Here is a 19,464-nt window from a genome sequence, read left to right on the forward strand (position 1 = left end):
CAAGTCATAGAAAAGGTGAAGAAAAGGGTAGTCTTCTTTATGAAGTGAAACGTGGATGCTTAATACGAGAGAAAACAGGAAGAGATCAATTGTTTTTTAGACTTGGTTATGAGCATAATCAAAACAAGAAAAGACTGATAGAAAGTTTTTATAAAACTTAAAACTAGCTGGAGGGAAAACGTGAGACTGATATAGGGTTGGCTAAATAAGCTCGAAAAGGCATTGAAATGGAATCTTTGGAAAAAGTTGTAATAGATTCATTGTACTGCATAGGAAACTGGTGCAGTATGTTACGGGTGGTTTATGTACCATTGACAAGTCCATCATCATTATGTTAATAGAAGAAAAAAAAATATATGGAAGTTTTCTGTACAGAGCTTTCTCCCGAGATGCAATAAGGGACTTTGGTCGTGTATTTCTCTGGAACCATTCATAAGATTAGTCAGAAAGTTCAGGTGAGGCTCAAAATCTTATTAAATTATTCCAGGTGATGGAATAAATAACAGGTTATTTCCGTCTGAGAGAGAGAGAGAGAGAGAGAGAGAGAGAGAGAGAGAGAGAGAGAGAGAGAGAGAGAGAGAGAGAGAATTGGGCTACTCTAAAATATGGGTAACATCAAATACAGAATGTAATAGATTAAAAAATCGTTTCTTCTCTCAACTATCTTTTATGAGAGAGAGAGAGAGAGAGAGAGAGAGAGAGAGAGAGAGAGAGAGAGAGAGAGAGAGAGAGAGAGAAACTCAAAATGTTGACATATCAAAAACCACAAAGATAATCCCAACCTTGGAGAATGCTATTCCTCACCGTTTTCTGAGGAAGGTAAAACCCTGGATTACAAGCGTAGTTTATCGTACCACCGAGGGCATCCGAAGGAAAACCTTCTATCACTACATTTGGTCCAAGATCCGGAGGAGCGTCTGTGCAGGCTGGAAGAGAACATAAGAGGTTTTGGAGAATTAGAGAAGCACTAGGTGAATATAAATGGATTGAATTTGCAACTCCAAAACTCCCTCCACGCATCTTCTACCTTGAATCAACCCATAAAAATATTTAATCGACATCTATACGCCCTAATATATTTCGTCTCTTCTACCTTCACTCCATTTCCTAATATCTTTCACCCCATAACAATATCATAGTTTATTCAGTTTATTTATTTCCCTTCTTTACTGGGTTATTTTTTCCTGTTGGAGCCCTTGGGCTTATAGCAACCTGCTTTTCCAACTAGGGTTGTAGCTTAGCTAATAATAATAATAATAATAATAATAATAATAATAATAATAATAGCAACAACAACAACAACAACAACAACAATAATAATAATAATAATAATAATAATAATAATAATTAAGCAAATATGAAGACAGAAAATTTTTTATAAGATATCCACTTTTATCCTAACGGACTTCCACATTATTCATATTTCTGAAAAAGATACGATAGTTATCATAAAGTCCTCTAAACGTTCAAGAGATATTATATGTTACATGTATTCTTCAACAATCTACATTTCATCTACATCAATTCTTTCATTTTACATCCACGTTTCTTGTATATCCTTACACAAATAAAAACAGATTATCCACAAAGAATGTTTCTTGTCTAAATGAAGTCTGTTCATGTATTTTCATTCTCTATGCTATATATGCTTACCTCTATCACTTAAGGCTTCTATCATGAACATTAGAAAGTATACACTGTTAAAAATTTGCATTAAAAAAACGGTAAATGTCTGGCAACATTTATTGCATAATTTTTACCGTTTTAAAAACGGATATATTGACGTAAACGAGTGACATTACGGTCACCAACCTGTTTAAGATAATAACAAAGTAGGGTAAATTTACGGTCGCTTGTATTTTACTGAAATACGGTTGAGAATAGTATAATTTTCCAGAGAATTTCCGATTAAAATTACGGTATTTTTAACAGTGTATCAAATAATGTTACGTAGCTAAAAAAAATCTTACAATTATGTTATATTTTCATTATATAAAGGAAAAAATTCATCTTAATGCCTCACTTTAATACCATTTCCCTATCCAAACATACCTTACAAGCCCTGGTCAGCAAATAAAACTTACCATTTTGCTACCATACTACAGCATGCCCCTTGTAATCACAACTCATGGAACGTTTTCATTCTTCTATAGTCCATCATTAACAATCATATCCTCAAGCATCTTCAAACGTACATTAACCCTGTCACATGTGTCTCCTTTCTTATCTCTTAAACCACATACAAACCTGTGAAATGTTCACTGCAAGCCTCAATTTCCTCTAATGCTTTGTCATTCACTACAGCATTAATCCTAACATTTCTCTAAATATCTGCAATCTCATATAACTATTTCTATATTCACGTGTATATCTTACCTTCATAGCATGACTGTGAAGGATTCCACCCTTCGTCCGTACACTCCACTGTAAAGTTCGAGTCACCCAGAGCAACTCGATAGCCCTCTGAACAGTAGGCCTCTACTAGCTCACCTATCTGCCAGATGTCTGATGAGTGCCAATTCGTTGTTACGAAAGATATGTTGACTGCCTCTGCACAAGCTTTTGGGAGAGTGAGATTTCTTGTTCACTTACAATACCAAATATATATATATATATATATATATATATATATATATATATATATATATATATATATATATATACACACAGTAAAATTACCAATTCCAAAGATAATTATCAACATTAGTGATTATATAATACAAAAGGATAAGAAGTAGCTGTCTATATTCTAATTCATTATTAACAAACATAGCTATGTTTCTTTGTTTTTGAGAGAAAAAGAGAGAGAAAGATACTACCGTTGCATGGCAAGACGAAGCCAGGATGGAACGCGTAAACATCAGGAGACTCCTCAAGGCATTCCACTATCTGCGTAGTTTGATTGTCAACAGTCTTCATCCAGGGCAGGCAGTCATACTGGACAGTGCCGTTCAGCATTTGCGACGTATTATTCCACATCATTGTAACATTGGGTGGTGCCAAAGGTAACGACGTGCATACTACGGAAGAAAACATTTCCTTTTACACATTCTTTTTCTTTGGCTGTATCATTCTCTCTTCAATGATCTGCTTTTGAATTAGACCGATGCTTTTATTTCCCTTCGTTTTATTCAATTCTGGGATGATTTGGGGTTAAGATTTCTGGTTCTAACAGTTCTATAAAAAATAATTGAATCCGTAAATTCTCATTTTACTTGAGCCTATAGAGGTTGAATGTGGCAGTAACTTCTTTTCTTCACCTTCCACACCCAACAATATCTTGTTAATTATAAAAACGAGTTCCTGATTTGGAAAAAATACTAACATCATCAGTAAACTCTGTAAAGGCTAAATTTAGAAGGTAAAACTAGCTACGTGATTAAATAACTAAATAGCTTCATGCCTTCGGAGATTAAGATAGATTAGCTGTTAACACTAAATACTGAGGGAAAGAAATGTCATGATAAAAAGGCAAAATATCTACCAACGGTTTTACTTTTATATATATCTACCTTAACATATATATATATATATATATATATATATATATATATACAATAACAACATAATGCAGCCATTTTTAGTCCACTGCAGGATAAAGGTCTCAGACATATTCTTATTCATGTCTGGTGTTTGGCCATTTTCATTAGCACGCTGGCCACTACAGATTAGTGATGGTGGAAGATTTTTATCTGATTGCTCACAGCAAATCAACTTTGTATCGGTGGCCCTGACTAATACAGCTTTGCTGACAATCATGGCCATTCACAAATCTTTTCACCAAGTTAGATTATCCCAACTAAAAAAACGGATTTTGAGCGAAGCGAAAAATCTATTTTTGGGTGAGATAGCCATGTCGTCCTGATGGAAGGTTCCTTCAGTAGCTTCCTAGGGTATATTTAACTACATTAGATATTCCGAGAGAATTAAACTAAAGGTTATCAAAGAATTCTAACTTCTGGTGCGAGTACCCTAAAGGTTTCCCTCTAGGATATCGTATATCAACAGGGGACGCATGTATCAACACGCCATAGCTATCTGCACCCCATATAGAGTTAACACTTCGATATGGAAAGGTGGCTGAGTAACTAAGGAGCCGTTCCAAAGTTACTCTCATCCGTGGATACTTTTGGTACTCGAGACGTAAACAAACGGGCGCCATTGCTAAATGACGTCACGTCCGTCCTCATCCTGAGCTCAGCTTCTACCAATCTCCGCGATACAGTAGGTCAGGGAGGGGGCTGAAAGGCTGAACTAGAATAGACGGGAGGGTCCATCAGGACGTCATGGCTATCTCACCCAAAAATAGATTTTTCGCTTCGCTCAAAATCCGTTTTTTGGGCTCAAGCCATGTCGTCCTGATGGAAGTGTACCAGAGAATTAATGTATCGTGGATTTTTTCCCCTTTAATCCAAGTGCCAAGGGCTTCGAACAGTATTATAGAACATGTCCTTACCAGAGATTCTATGATGAACTGGCTTCCTGCCCCCCTGGCAGGGAAGTCCTGGTGGACAATAGGAACATCTCGAAGCGATCATTGAAGAACTACTCACCCGGTGGAGAGATCCTGCTGGACTCGGAGACAAGACAAAGGTTAATATTCGAAAAGGAATATTATCAAGCATAAGTAAGTATATAACATAATTACTACTCACCTGGAGGAGAGATCATGCTGGTCTCGGAGACAGGACAAAGGTTAATATTCGAGTATGAATATTATTAAGGCATAAGTGAGTATATAACATAATTACTTATATTATTCTTTTTGATCAAGCGGTAAATGAAACTATAACAATTGTATATTTCTTGATAAGGAATAGGAGCGAAAGGAGACACACATGGAAATAAAATAGACATTTTATTTTTAGGATTGCAGATCATTATGGAAGTAATTACAATAATGATTATAGAATTTATTTACAATAATAAAAAATAATGTACATAGAAATGAAAGACGGTAATCTTGATCCTGAAAAGAAAAGTTTGCTTTTTAGAAACACAAGTTCCCAGAGGAATGCCAGTCTTTTAAAATTCAAAGAAAACACTCCATGCCCTAGGGCATGTGGCACTCATGTAAAGTCTATGACATTTCACCTTGATAAAGAACAGTCTATTAGAAACACTAAGTGTCCATTAAATCACTATGTATCACAATAGGGTCAACACAGGCACCCGTAGAGCTAGAGTCCCAAGTAACTCACTGTTCCATGCAGATTTAAGCAGCAGGTTTCATAAAACTACCTGCAGCTACCACGAAATGCTTCACTTCGTGCACTTGTTTTGCGTAGTGCTTGAAGAAAATGCGCGATGATTTCCAGCCTGTAAAGCTCTTGAGGCTTTCGAAATCCATACTCTGGAAGAAGTTCAGAGAAGAAGCGACTTTTCTAGGATCGTGACCTGCGGGTGTACTGTCAGGAACCGCTCTGCGAATGAAGTAGGTGATTTTCGCTCTTAGTTGTTTCAGTGACAGGGCAGGTCGCTACCTGATGTTTCTCCTTTGAAGAGTTGTCCTCCACCGAAGTCTGAAGTTCTTCGAAGATAGACCTTAAGACTCTCCACTGGGCATAGAGAGACATCTTCCTTCAGGGGGCAGATTCTCCAAGGGCCCCATCTCTTGGTGGGTAGTTCATTCTTGGCGAGAAACGTCGGATCGGGGAAGAGGGTAAGATCTCCTGTCTCGGCGAACAGGATATGACCCTCTCTCTTGATAATGCCACTATTTCACTGACTCGGGCTCCCGAGGCGAGAGCAAAAAGGAAGATAACTTTTTGAGTCAGGTCTTTCAGAGGGCACGAATCGTTGTCCAGGCTAGAAGCAAAATGGAGCACCTTGTCCAGGGACCAGGAGATAGGTTTTGGTGGGGGTGCTGGGCGTAGTCTAGCGCATGCCTTTGGCAGTTTACTGAAGATATCGCTGGACAGATCAATCTGGAAGGCGTATAGGAGTGGTCTAGTCAAGGCCGATTTACAAGTGGAAATCGTGTTGGCCGCTAAACCTTGTCCATGAAGGTGAATGAAGGACATGCAAAAATCAATGGTGATTTCCGTAGGATTTTTTGCCCTGACGAAGGAGACCCACTTTTTCCAGGAAGATTCGTACTGCCGTCTGGTAGACTCAGTCTTGTACTCCTCGAGGAAGTCTAAGCTTTTCTTCGAGATCCCAAACCTTTTCTTTGCGGCTAAGGAGAGAAAATCATGAGATGAAGGTCCCTGACTTTCAGTGATGAAGCGAAGACAGTCGACTTCTGTACTTGTTGAGAGAGATCTGGGCCCAGTAGGGGGATCAGCGTGGGCTGCAGCTCCAGGATCAGGGGATACCAATTGCTCCGGGGCCACTTAGGAGCCACTAGGGCCACTGTCCCTTTGAAGGTTCTCAGTTTGGATAGGACTTTCAGCAGAAGGTTGGGAGGAGGGAACAGGTATATCCTGGACCATCTGTTCCAATCCAGGGACATGGCATCCACTGCTTCTGCCTTGGGGTCCTCGTACAGGGCCACATATCGAGGAAGTTGATTGTTGTGGCTCGTCGCGAAGAGATCGATCTGAAGTTCCGGGACTTGGTGAGAGATGAAGGAGAATGATCTTGCGTCTAGAGACCATTCCGACTCTATTGGGCTTGTCCTCGATAGAGCGTCCGCCGTCACATTGCGGAATCCTTGTAGGTGAACTGCAGACAGGTGCCATTTCTTCCTTTCTGCCAAACGAAAGATCGGGAGAAGCACCTGATTTATTTGGGGCGATCTCGAGCCCTGACGATTGAGACATCTGACTATCACCGAGCTGTCCAGAGTCAGACGGATGTGGATCGAGGGAGGCGGGGAGAGTTTCTTCAGGGTGAGAAGAACCGCCATGGCCTCCAAGATGTTGATGTGAAACGTCTTGAATAGGGGAGACCATGTTCCTTGAACCTGCTGTTGGTGGGAGTGACCTCCCCAACCCTCCAGTGAAGCGTCCGTGTGGATGTTAATCGATGGAGGCGGGTGTTGAAGAGGGATGTACCTTTTCAGGGCCTTTGCTTCTGACCACGGCTTTAAAAGTAAGCGAAGTCTGTTCGGAAGCCGTCTCTTGAGGTCTCTTCGAGCGATGGATGCGAATCGTCTCCAGACTCCCGCGGCATCCTTTAGCTGTGCTCGAAGCACTGGGTTTGTCACAGAGGCGAACTGTAGAGAGCCGAGAACTTGTTCCTGTTCTCGTCTTGAGATCCGTTTGGATTTTAGAAGCCTTCTGACAGACTCTGCTATTTCCTTCCTTTTCTTCTGTGGAATGGAAAGGCGGTGTGATTGAAGGTCCCAATGGATTCCCAACCATTGGAACTTCTGGGCTGGAGAGAGGCGAGATTTTTCTGCGTTTATCTTGAAGCCAGATGCTCTAGGAACTGAGTGACTTTGTTGCAGGCTCTCAGACAATCTTCGGGCGAAGTCGACCAGACTAGCCAGTCGTCTAGGTAGGCCATCACTTGGACACCCTGAAGACGTAGCTGTTGGACGATTGCGTCTGCCAGCTTGGTGAAGATCCGTGGAGCCACGTTGAGCCCGAAGGGCATGGCCCTGAAGGCGTAACTTTTCCTTTGGAGTCGAAATCCTAGGTAGGAGGAAGCGTAGTGATTCATTGGAATGTGCCAGTAGGCATCCGCCAGGTCTATGGAGACCGTGTAGGCCCTGTGAGGCAGAAGGGTCCTTATTTGTTGCAGAGTCAGCATCTTGAATTTGTTGTTCGCAATGAACTTGTTGAGGGGGGACAAGTCTAGAATGACTCTGAGTTTGTCTGAGTCTTTCTTGGGAACACGAAAGAGTCTCCCTTGGAACCTGGTTGACTTTACCCTCCTGATCACCTTCTTGTTCAAGAGTTCCAGGACATATTCTTCCAGGAGGGGGGTTGACTGTTGGAAGAATTTCTGGAAGGATGGGGGTGGTTGAATCCAGCTCCAGCCCAGTCCTTTCTTGACGATGCTGTGTGCCCAAGGATCGAAGGTCCAACGATCCTGGAATTGGCGGAGTCTTCCTCCCACCGGAAGCACTTCATTGCTTCTGGTGTCCCGAGGGTTTGCCACCTCGGCCGCTAGCTCCCCTTCCTCCTCTGCCTCTGGAGGGACGGCGAGAAGAATCTCTGCCGGAGCCTCTGCCTGAGCCCCTACCTTGGGGACGAAAGGTAGTCGAGTGTTGCTCATAGGCAGGGGTGAAGACCGGTAACTGCGACACCACCGGCGGGGGGACCAATTGAAAGGTCTGTTGTGGCTGCGTAGCCACTTGGGGAGTAGCGGGACCCGGAAACTGTCGTCTTGGTTGACGTTGCTGGGGTCTGGGTTTTGAGGATTTCCTCTTAGGCTGAGGGCCATTGTCCTGAGAGGACTTCCTCTTTCGGGACATGCCTCACTTATGGAGAAGGTTCCTGTTCTCCGTAGCAGCTCTGTCCACTATCTCTTTCACCAAGGTAGACGGGAAGAGATGTTTGCCCCAGATATTGGAGGAAATCAGTCTCCGGGGTTCATGTTTCACCGTTGCACTGGCGAATACGAATTCCCTACAGGCTCTATGAGCCCTAGCGAAACTGTATAGGTCCTTGGTCACGGTCGCCACCTGCGACTTAGCAAGGACCATGTAAAAGTCCGGGACTCTGGTGTCCCCGGCCATGAGTTCTAGCTGTACCTGATGGGACAGTGAAGCAGCGAGTCTCTCCTTCGTATCCTGTTCCCTACGAAGGAGATGATCATTCAGCCGTGGGAGGTCCTCGTTGAATTGACGACCGGCCACATCAGGTTCTAGCTTTCCTACCGTGAAGGTCAACTGGACGTCTTTCCAGTACCTATCATCGGGGGGAAGAGTAAGGGAGAAGGGTCTGCACTCCTCTAGTGCAGGGCAAGGCTTCCCTTCCTCCACAGCCTTCATGACCGCTTGGAAGGCCTTTTCAATGAAGGGGAAGGTCGCAGTAGCTGGAGCAACGAAGGTTGGATGCTTCTTGCTCAGCGCTGGCATCTTGGAGTTTGTGAAACCCCGGCTCTTCACTGCCTGAGCTAGCATAGCTTAGGCCTTCGCGAGATCGAACACTATCACTTCCTTTGGTTCGGTCTCTTCTTTTGAGGCTGGTTCGGACCTGAGCCGGACGTAACAGTCCGGATAAGCCTCAAAGTTCGGGAAGAACTCCACTTCTTCCAACAGAATAGAGCCAACCCTTTCACTAATGTAGATCTTGCCAGTAGTGATTCGCATATGCTCGGCGTATCTCCAAGGGTTAGCTTCCGAGCAGGTGGGGAGGTCCTTAACCGAAATCTTCTTCGGTTGTTTGAAGCCGACAAGAGTCGTCCGGAATTGTTCCTGGGTCTCGCGCAGCTTCTTGTCCATGAGGGCTTCAAGCATTCTGAAGACCTCTTGAGTGGCCGATGGAAGAGGGTCCGGGGTGGCAGAAGTCAAAGGAACAGGTTCCTCGGACGGTGCTGGAGTTGCTGGGGGAGCTGGAGCGACCTCGTTCTCCGAGTCAGAGTATTCCACCTGATCTTCCTCATAGTCGAGCTCCTCGCCCATGAGGTTCTTCTCCGTCTCTTCAGACACCTCCGACATACGTTCCACGTTGTCGGAATCAAGATGGCACTCACGCATGGACTGTGCCATGACGATGTCGGGTTCGACCACAATTTGGACGGTGGGAATTTGTTCTCGAGGGACCACCGAGTCCTTGGATGCTTTTGGAAAAAGCAAAGCCCTCAAGTCTTCATTGGGAAGATACGGTCCAGTGACGTTCTTTTGGAAGCCACGCACACATTTGCGTAGCTTCTCTCTAGCGATGTCCCTTACCTCAGTGGTAGGAGGATCGTTGAACGCCTCGTCAAGAAGACTCTTGCAGACTGAACAGTTCTGCGGGTCCTAAAATTTAAGGTCGCCTTTCTTGGCGGCGTAGGGGGCGTGGGTCCGGCACGCCTTGTGTCCGTAGAAGTCCGGGCGCTTCACTCCACAGAAGTTGCTTTCGCACTTCATATACTCCTCCTGTAAAAGAAAGAGATCATGAGTACATGGAAGGCATAAGAATGACTTACATTACTCTAGAATTAAGAATATCTTAATCTATAATAGCATATTAATGTTCAAGATTGATGAGCGGGAAAGGAATTAGATAGACACATATTTGTGAATCCCGCCCAGCCGGTTACCGTAACCTTATCCGTAGACAATTCCTTTGGACCCGAGGGTCTCAAATGAGGGAAATCCGTATGGATGAGCCAAGCTAGGCTTTTTAAAAGGAATTGTCCGCAGAGTGTACAAGGATCTGAGACCACTCAGAGCCTTGGGGGAGAGGGGAAAATAGGATAAACCCCTTAGTAAATGTAGGTTCCGGCAATCAACTGCACTGAGATACACAGAATATGCTGGAAATGTTGTAATGTGCAATCAAACCGCATAGCCACTATTTTAGTTGGTATAACAATACCTATATGGAGGTGGCCAGGCTATCTGGCTGCATCATATTGACTGCCGGCATGTTGCCGACAGCCAGGGAAGGGGTACATGTCCCTTAGCGTCTCATGAGGGGGCTCCAGCAGACCAACGGCACGCCGAAGGCCGGTCCTGCAGGGTGGAAAACATCAAGGAAGACACACAGAGCAACCGAGATGGACAATACCACAGCGGCGGATCGCCGGCACAGCGCCGGCACAGCGGCGGATCGCCGGCACAGCGGCGGATCACCGGCAGAGGCGGCGGATCGCCGGCAGAGGCGGCAGGCTCCGGCAGCCGGAGGCTGACGGCATGGTGAACCTTAGTTCAATTCATAAGATATATATATAAGGGTGGATACCTAGACTGCCGGCGATCAATGCCGGCATGTGGGCGGCAGACTCCGAAAGTCGGCCGGCTGTCGCTAGGTAAATATAAGGGGTGGGACGTCGGCGGTATGTCGACGGAAGGCGGCAGCCTCCGGCACTCGGTAGGCTGACGTCTTAGAGGGGGAAGGTATCTTATGAATAAAGGTCACCTGAGGTAGTGGCGGTTATCGCCGGCAGTAGAGACGGCAAGGGACCGGCACCAAGATAGAGAGAGCAAAAGGTAAGGAGGGATGGGGGGGTAATATCCTATACCCCTCCGGCATCCCCCCGGAGAGAGTGCACTCATGATAGGAGTAGATACTCCTAACATCCGGCGGCAGTGGGCCGGCAGACGGCCGGGAGCCTGAGGTAACCCAAGGGAGGGATAGAGAGCACTCAAAGAAGGGGAATCCCCCGCCGGCAGGACCGCCGCCGGCAACCACCCTTATAGAACGCTATGAAGGGTATGTGTACCAGAGCGGCCAGCTCAGCAGGAGAACAAGGCTAGCCCTACCACTCCACCCAAGGGAGGAGTTGTAGGACCGAGGACAGGGGTGTGTAGGCAGGCCTACACCAAAGGGATAGAGTGGGGAGGGAGAAGTAGGGGTCTTTCTAAATGGGTAGACTCTGTATGAGAGCGGCCACCAAGGCAAGGGAGAACGCTCCCTAACCTAGGATAGGTTGCCCAGATCAAGTACAGTACTAATGTACTGTCCCAATCTATAATAAGACAGAGTCTGCCCCCAGAGCTTAACCTAGAGTAGGAGGATCAACTCCTAGGCTAGGAAAGTCTGAAAGACACATCGCTAGTTGCAGGGAGGAAGGGTAACCCAACCAAGTGCAAATGGGGAAGGGCAGAGCCCTTCCTAATGTCTCAGGCGCGACCCTAAGGGGGGTTCATTCCCTTAGGGTAGGCAGAGAAGCGATATATACTCTGGGTGTAGACAAGATCTCCCTTACCTTAATTTTTGTTTGGGTTCCCCCAGGTCCCTCAGTGTGAGGCACCTAGTATATCCACCAGAGAGTTGCTAATGCATCTTCCGGTGTATTTTGCATCTTCCAGTCTTGGATGGTCTGGGATGCATCTTAGGTATTTATCGAGCTTATTCTTAAACACATCTACGCTCACTCCTGATATGTTTCTTAGATGAGCTGGCAGCACATTAAATAGTCGCTGCATTATCGATGCTGGTGAGTAGTGGATTAATGTCCTGTGCACCTTTCTCAGTTTACCTGGAATATTTTTTGGCACTATTAATCTACCTCGGCTTGCTCTTTCTGATATTTTAAGCTCCATGATGTTTTCAGTAATTCCTTCTATTTGCTTCCATGCTTGTATTATCATGTAGCGTTCTCTTCTCCTTTCTAGACTGTATAGTTTTAAAAATTGCAGTCTTTCCCAGTAGTCGAGGTCCTTAACTTCTTCTATTCTAGCAGTATAGGACCTTTGTACACTCTCTATTTGCGCAATATCCTTTTGGTAGTGTGGGTACCATATCACATTGCAGTACTCGAGTGTACTACGTACATAAGTTTTGTAAAGCATAATCATGTGTTCAGCTTTTCTTGTTTTAAAGTGTCTGAATAACATTCCCATTTTTGCTTTACATTTAGCCAACAGTGTTGCTATTTGGTCGTTGCATAACATATTCCTATTTAAAATTACACCAAGGTCTTTAATTGCTTCCTTGTTTGTGATTGTCTCATTATTAGGTCCCTTGTATGCATGCATACACCATTCCTTCTCTGTTTCCATAATTTATTGATTCGAATTTATCGGAGTTAAATACCATCCTATTTATCTCCGCCCATTCATATATTTTGTTTAGATCTCTTTGTAGTGAGTTCCTATCTTCATCACAAGTAATTTCTCTACTTATTCTTGTGTCATCGGCGAAACTTCTCACTACGGAGTTTTCAACATCACAGTCTATGTCTGAGATCATAATAACAAACAGCAGTGCAGCTAGTACCGTACCTTGTGGCACACCCGATATTACCTGGGCTTCATCTGATTTCTCGTCATTTGCAACCACTATCTGTTTTCTGTTTTGCAGGAATTCTTTTACCCATTTTCCTATCTTTCCCACAATATTATGCTTTCTTATTTTTTTCTCCAATATGTTATGGTCTACCTTGTCAAAGGCTTTTGCAAAATCTAGATAGATCACATCTGTGTCTTTTTCATTTATCATATTTTTGTATATGTTTTCATAGTGTGCTATCAGTTGGGTCTGTGTACTTTTTCCAGGCACGAAACCGTGTTGACCCATATTAAACAAATTATTTTTGACCAAATGGTTCATTATTTTCTTTTTTATTACCCTCTCATACACTTTCATAATATGTGATGTTAGGCTAACAGGTCTATAATTGCTTGCCTCTAGTCTTGATCCACTTTTGAAGATAGGGGTTATATAGGCTAATTTATGTTTAACATATATCTCGCTCATATCTACACTCTGTCTTAGCAGTATTGCAAGCGGCTTCGCGATAGTGTTTGCAGTTTTTTTTAACAAAATCGCTGGAACTCCATCTGGTCCGGCTGCCGAGCCATTTTTAATTTCGTTTATAGCCATGACAATATCTGCTTCATTAATATCTATATCCGTTAGATATTCAACATTTTCTTCTCTCATTTCTGTTTCATTATTCTCATTCGCAATTCTTGGCGTGAACTCACTCTTATATTTTTCTGCTAATATGTTGCATATTTCCTTTTTTTTCATTCGTTAGCCGTCCTTCAATTCTTAGAGGGCCTATTTCTATTCTCCCTTTATTCATCTTTTTTGCATAGGAGTAAAGTACTTTGGGGTTTCTTTTTATATTTTGAAGTGTCCTTTCTTCTAAGTCCCTTTTTTCATTTTCTTTCGACTGTATAATCTTTTGTTCTGCATTTTCTATCTTACATTTTATTTCCCTCATTTTCCATACATTTTTTTCTTTTGCAAGATTTTTCTTCCAATTTCTAATTTTCTAAAATAAGATCCTTCTGTCTCTTGGTATGCACGTCTTTTGTTTATTGTTTTTTTTCGGTACATATTTTTCAACAATTTTCTCCAGTATTTTGTACAGTATGTCCGTATTTACCTGTATATTATCACTTACAAATACATTTTTCCATTCTTTATTCAGTTCTTCATTTATTTCTGACCATTTTATATTCTTACTGTAAAAATTATATTTTCCATATCCTTCCCAAAGTTTTGTGCTTTTATTGATTCTGTGATCACTTGCTTTGGAATGAACTTTCAATTCTATGACATTGTGGTCTGAAATTCCCGTGTTATACACTATTATTTCTTTAACATAATTCACCTCATTCACAAATTCTAGATCTAGGACATTTACCCAGAGGGAATTACCCGCAGGCAAGGGGAATAGGGAGCATACAAGGGTTCCTACATTAGGTTAGGAGGGGGTTGGTACACAACCAACTCAGTCCCTTGTATGGTCCCCGAAGGCGAAAACACTTACATCACAGTAACTAGTATGTTTAATAATGCCAAAATCTTCATAACTTAACTTAGGAACACTAATATATATCATGCATGAAAAAGAGCACTAGGCTGTCAAGCCTAGGGGCTAAGCTAGCGATCTAGTATGGGGTCGAACAGCGACCGTAGTCTAATGAGCGCTAAAACACGATATAATGATTTCCTAGCTATGAAGACTAAATAACTAATAATATTAATTAGTTAAAGGACCGGAGAAGGCTGTTCTGGCTAACTAAATAAGGCATGCAACGTGAACAACGACGCCGTCATGGCGCGTCCGGTATCGGCACAGCTCCGCCACAAAACACGATATTTTAAGAAAATTAGAAGTTACTTTACGGCCAGAGCTTATTTAAACAATACTAGGACCTGGTACTCAACTTTCCAGAAGAAGGCGAGGCTGAAGGCTGCGACATTACGGCGATGTAAGCAGATAAAAGAGTCACTTGGGAAAAATCCGACTTAGCGTAGAAGCTACAGGCGAAAGGATGAAGACGGACGTGACGTCATTTAGCAATGGCGCCCGTTTGTTTACATCTCGAGTACCAAAAGTAGCCACGGATGAGAGTAACTTTGGAACGGCTCCTCAGTTACTCAGCCACCTTTCCATATCGAAGTGTTAACTCTATATGGGGTGCAGATAGCTATGTGGCGTGTTAATACATGCATCCCCTGTTGATATACGATATCCTAGAGGGAAACCTTTAGGGTATTCGCACCAGAAGTTAGAATTCTGTGATAACCTTTAGTTTACTGTAATTCTCTGGGAATATCCACTGTAGTTAAATATACCCTAGGAAGCTACTGAAGGAACCTTCCATCAGGACGACATGACTTGAGCCCAAAAAGGGAATTATATACTGTGTGTGTGTGTGTATATATATATATATATATATATATATATATATATATATATATATATATACATATATATATATATATTTATACTTACCAATAAGAGATTCGCAGGCAAAAACAGGAGTCCACTCTTTAAGCTGGGTAAGGCACGTTGAGACCTGCTCCACTAGGGGATAGCTTCCCACGTAAGTTTCGTTTACACACCTGGAGGGTTAAATTCACTGATCATCATATGGTAGCACTGCCGCTATGCATATTATCTGTTGATATATTCACTTGAAATATCACAAGCGACTGGGCTCAAGATAAACAGAAGAAAGACAGAGATGAAGAGAAAGGAGTATGCAATGGAAGATGAACTATCATTGGAAGGAGAAAGAATTAATCAGGTGGAATCATTTAAATACTTAGGAACTATGATCTATAATACAGGATCTTTTGAAGTGGAATTTAATGAAAGACTGATAAAAGCAAATCAAACGATGGCAAGGTTAAGTAAAAATTCGAAATAAAATCGACTGAAATTATATATAAAAATCAGGCTATATATCAGTTTAGTGAGGTCTGTGATACTGTATGGCACGAGTCGTGGTATGACAATGAAACAATCTCCAACAGATTTTGTAGATTTGAGAAAAAAGCCCCTAGAAAAATATTGGGAGTGAAATGGTAGGACAGGACTAGAAATGATGAGGGGTAGATGGAGATGGTTTGGTCATGCTCTTTGTACTCTCCAAGAGAGTACAATTGGGCTCCAGAAGGCAATAAAAGAGCTGGAAGTCCCTGGCTACATGGCTGAGGTCTATGAAGCGTGAAGTAGGAGATGATGAGTGGAGAAGTGTTGATTTAAAAGCTCAAGATAGATATGACTGTCGAAATCTATCCGAGGCCCTTTGCGTCAATAGGCGTAGCAGGAAATGATGATGATGATGGTTATATTTACTTATTAGATATCTATGACTTTATTAAAGTGCCTATGTACTTCCGCTATTCTTCATTCAAACATCTTTCGTGATTTATTAAAACTCACGTGTAAGTAACCTGGGTTCCTAGGGCTCGACTGACACCATCCCAATTTGAAGTCCTTGTGATAGTAGCTGCCGGAGGATCACTTTGGCATTCTAGAACGAAAGACAGTGAAGGCAATCAATTATTAGATATTCTTTATATCAAAATAGAGTTGTAGTAGCCTATTGGAAACATCCCTGCGTCCCTGACTAGCAATCTATTATATGGGTGTTCAAGCCCCCCTCAAGCTCTATAGTTTCTAGTAGTGTCTATTACCTAATCATCCTTATGAACACAGGAGCCTATAATTCTACCTGATGAGTCATCAGCAGCCATTTCCTACCCCTTTCTGGTTTTATTTTGATGGAGAACAGGCTGTGAGGTCGGGTTCAGGTCACCCGTGTCCTCCTTCCTTCCCCCCGAAAAAGCGTATCTCGATGCGTAGGCCAATGGTTTTGAGGTGCCACCTCTCATTTAGGACAGGCTTGAAATACTTGTGACTTGTGAGTTTTAAGCAATAAACTTATTTAGAATACAAAGAGAAATCTTGCAACTCCAGGGGACAAAGATAATCCTAACTCTAAACATCTGCCATACAAAACAAAAATGAAACTAAAATGTAATTTAGCAAGTCAGGCTTACGTGTGTGGACAACCATACCTCCTGGACTAGTAGACTTGAGTTTTATTTAAGAGATTTAAAGAACCTAAATACTTAAGGTAAAATGATAAATACAAAATAAACACAAAAGTATTAATCTTGAGACACTCGCTTAAGAAAGAATCATCACTCACATTTTTCCCTGTCGTGACGTCACGAACAATAACAAAGTCTAAGTAAAAACTGTGAAGAAGAAGAGTAGTGAAGAAAATTCTTCACACAGGCATAGGCGCTGATTATATGTCCTGTGCCTGTCACTTGTCTCTGCCATTCATGAGTGAGCTTTCAACCAGGAAAATCTTTGCCATACTAGATATTCATGTGAACTCGGTATGTATAAACTGTATGTATATATATATATATATATATATATATATATATATATATATATATATATATATATATATATATATATATATATATATATATATATATAGAATGCTTAATAAAAGAAGTTAGAATTTGAGATAATAATAGTTACAGAAGAACGAGAGAAGTGCCACTTTCTAAAACAGCCTTCCTCAATATATAGCCTGTTTCTTTCGAGAGTCGAAAATTAACGCACCTAGTGGCCCATTGTACTGGCAAGCGGCATACATGGCAATTCCACCCGCAAAGGACGATTCCGTCAAAGAAAACGCGCTGTTGTTTCCAACGGTCAACTTCAGCCATCTGCTTGAGACCATGGATGCCAGAGCTATGATGTCTGCATCAGGGGCGTATCCGTTTAAACCAGAAAAGGACCCATTTCTGTTAAAATCGACAAAAGAAAATGCTCCATTTATACTTAGATATATATATATATATATATATATATATATATATATATATATATATATATATATACATATATATATATATATATATAATGTATTTTTCTCACTCTGATTTCTATATACAAACAAACAAATACATATAATTATGAACACACCCTATACGTTGTCACTGCTCTAAAAATATCTTATATTTCTTAATCATTACTTATATAAGTTTATTTGCTATTGCCTTATTTCCTTTCCTCGCTGGGCTCCGTTGAAAAGTGCCCTTGGGCTTGTGACCTACTTTTCCAACCAGGCGTTGTAGATTAGTTAATAACAATAATAATAATAATAATAATAATAATAATAATAATAATAATAATAATAACACTTCTTTCGGTCATTCAAGAATTCATATTCTACGTGAGCTTTCTCGTTCTAAGCTCTTCCTTCAAGGTGTTTCAATAATACATACATACATACATATACAAAGGCACTTCCCCCAATTTTGGGGGGTAACCGACTTCAACAAATGAAACAAAACATAAAAGGGGACCTCTACTCTCTACGTTCCTCCCAGCCTAACAAGGGACTCAACCGAGTTCGGCTGGTACTGCTAGGGTGCCACAGCCCACCCTCCCACATTATCCACCACAGATGAAGCTTCATAATGCTGAATCCCCTACTGCTGCTACCTCCGCGGTCATCTAAGGCACCGGAGGAAGCAGCAGGGCCTACCGGAACTGCGTCACAATCGCTCGCCATTCATTCCTATTTCTAGCATGCTCTCTTGCCTCTCTCACATCTATCCTCCGATCACCCAGAGCTTCCTTCACTCCATCCATCCACCCAAATCTTGGCCTTCCTCTTGTACTTCTCCCATCAACTCTTGCATTCATCACCTTCTTTAGCAGACAGCCATTTTCCATTCTCTCAACATGGCCAAACCACCTCAACACATTCATATCCACTCTAGCTGCTAACTCATTTCTTACACCCGTTCTCACTCTCACCACTTCGTTCCTAACCCTATCTACTCGAGATACAACAGCCATACTCCTTAGACACTTCATCTCAAACACATTCAATTTCTGTCTCTCCATCACTTTCATTCTCCACAACTCCGATCCATACATCACAGTTGGTACCATCACTTTCTCATATAGAACTCTCTTTACATTCATGCCCAACCCTCTATTTTTTACTACTCCCTTAACTGCCCCCAACACTTTGCATACTTCATTCACTCTCTGACGTACATCTGCTTCCACTCCACCATTTGCTGCAACAACAGACCCCAAGTACTTAAACTGATTCACCTCCTCAAGTAACTCTCCATTCAACATGACATTCAACCTTGCACCACCTTCCCTTCTCGTACATCTCATAACCTTACTCTTACCAACATTAACGCTCAACTTCCTTCTCTCACAAACTCTTCCAAATTCTGTTACTAATCGGCCAAGCTTCTCTTCTGTGTCTGCAACCAGTACAGTATCATCCGCAAACAACAACTGAATAAACAAATTGCTTGGTGATTTACCTGTTCTGTAAACCGATTATTACGTGTTGCTCACCATGGCTCACGCCTATCTGCTCCTGAAGTGCAAAGAAATAAGAACATTATTTAAAGAACTCCAGGTTGTAGGTAATGATATAAAAAAATAAATGAGTGTGTTTATATTAGCGTAAGCAACAACAAATATAGCCGTTTCTGGTCCACTGCAGAACAAAGGCCTCAGCTATGTCCTTATCCATGTCTGGGGTTTTATATTCATGAATATATATATATATATATATATATATAGGGCCTATCTATATGAGTATGTATATATATATATATATATATATATACACTCACACATTATATATATATATATATAAATATATAT

General features: G+C 41.9%; 2 long non-coding RNA genes across 2 annotated transcripts in view; both read right to left on the reverse strand.

The window, feature by feature from the left end:
* Window positions 1-2,382: 2,382 nt before the first annotated feature.
* On the reverse strand, window positions 2,383-15,353 carry LOC137653097 (uncharacterized). The gene is made up of 3 exons (XR_011046390.1): window positions 15,241-15,353; window positions 2,820-3,020; window positions 2,383-2,559 (listed from the first exon to the last, which is right to left on the reverse strand). It is a non-coding gene; the product is annotated as an uncharacterized lncRNA (long non-coding RNA).
* Window positions 15,354-17,430: 2,077 nt separating this feature from the next.
* Window positions 17,431-19,464, reverse strand: part of LOC137653098 (uncharacterized) — a 3,142-nt gene continuing 1,108 nt past the window's right edge. Inside the window, exons 2-3 of the long non-coding RNA XR_011046391.1 lie at window positions 19,116-19,171; window positions 17,431-17,564 (exon numbers count right to left, since the gene is read on the reverse strand). This is a non-coding gene — a long non-coding RNA (uncharacterized lncRNA). The remainder of the gene's footprint in view (window positions 17,565-19,115; window positions 19,172-19,464) is intronic.

The sequence above is a fragment of the Palaemon carinicauda genome, chromosome 14 (genome assembly GCF_036898095.1).
Source record: "Palaemon carinicauda isolate YSFRI2023 chromosome 14, ASM3689809v2, whole genome shotgun sequence".
NCBI lineage: Eukaryota > Metazoa > Arthropoda > Malacostraca > Decapoda > Palaemonidae > Palaemon > Palaemon carinicauda.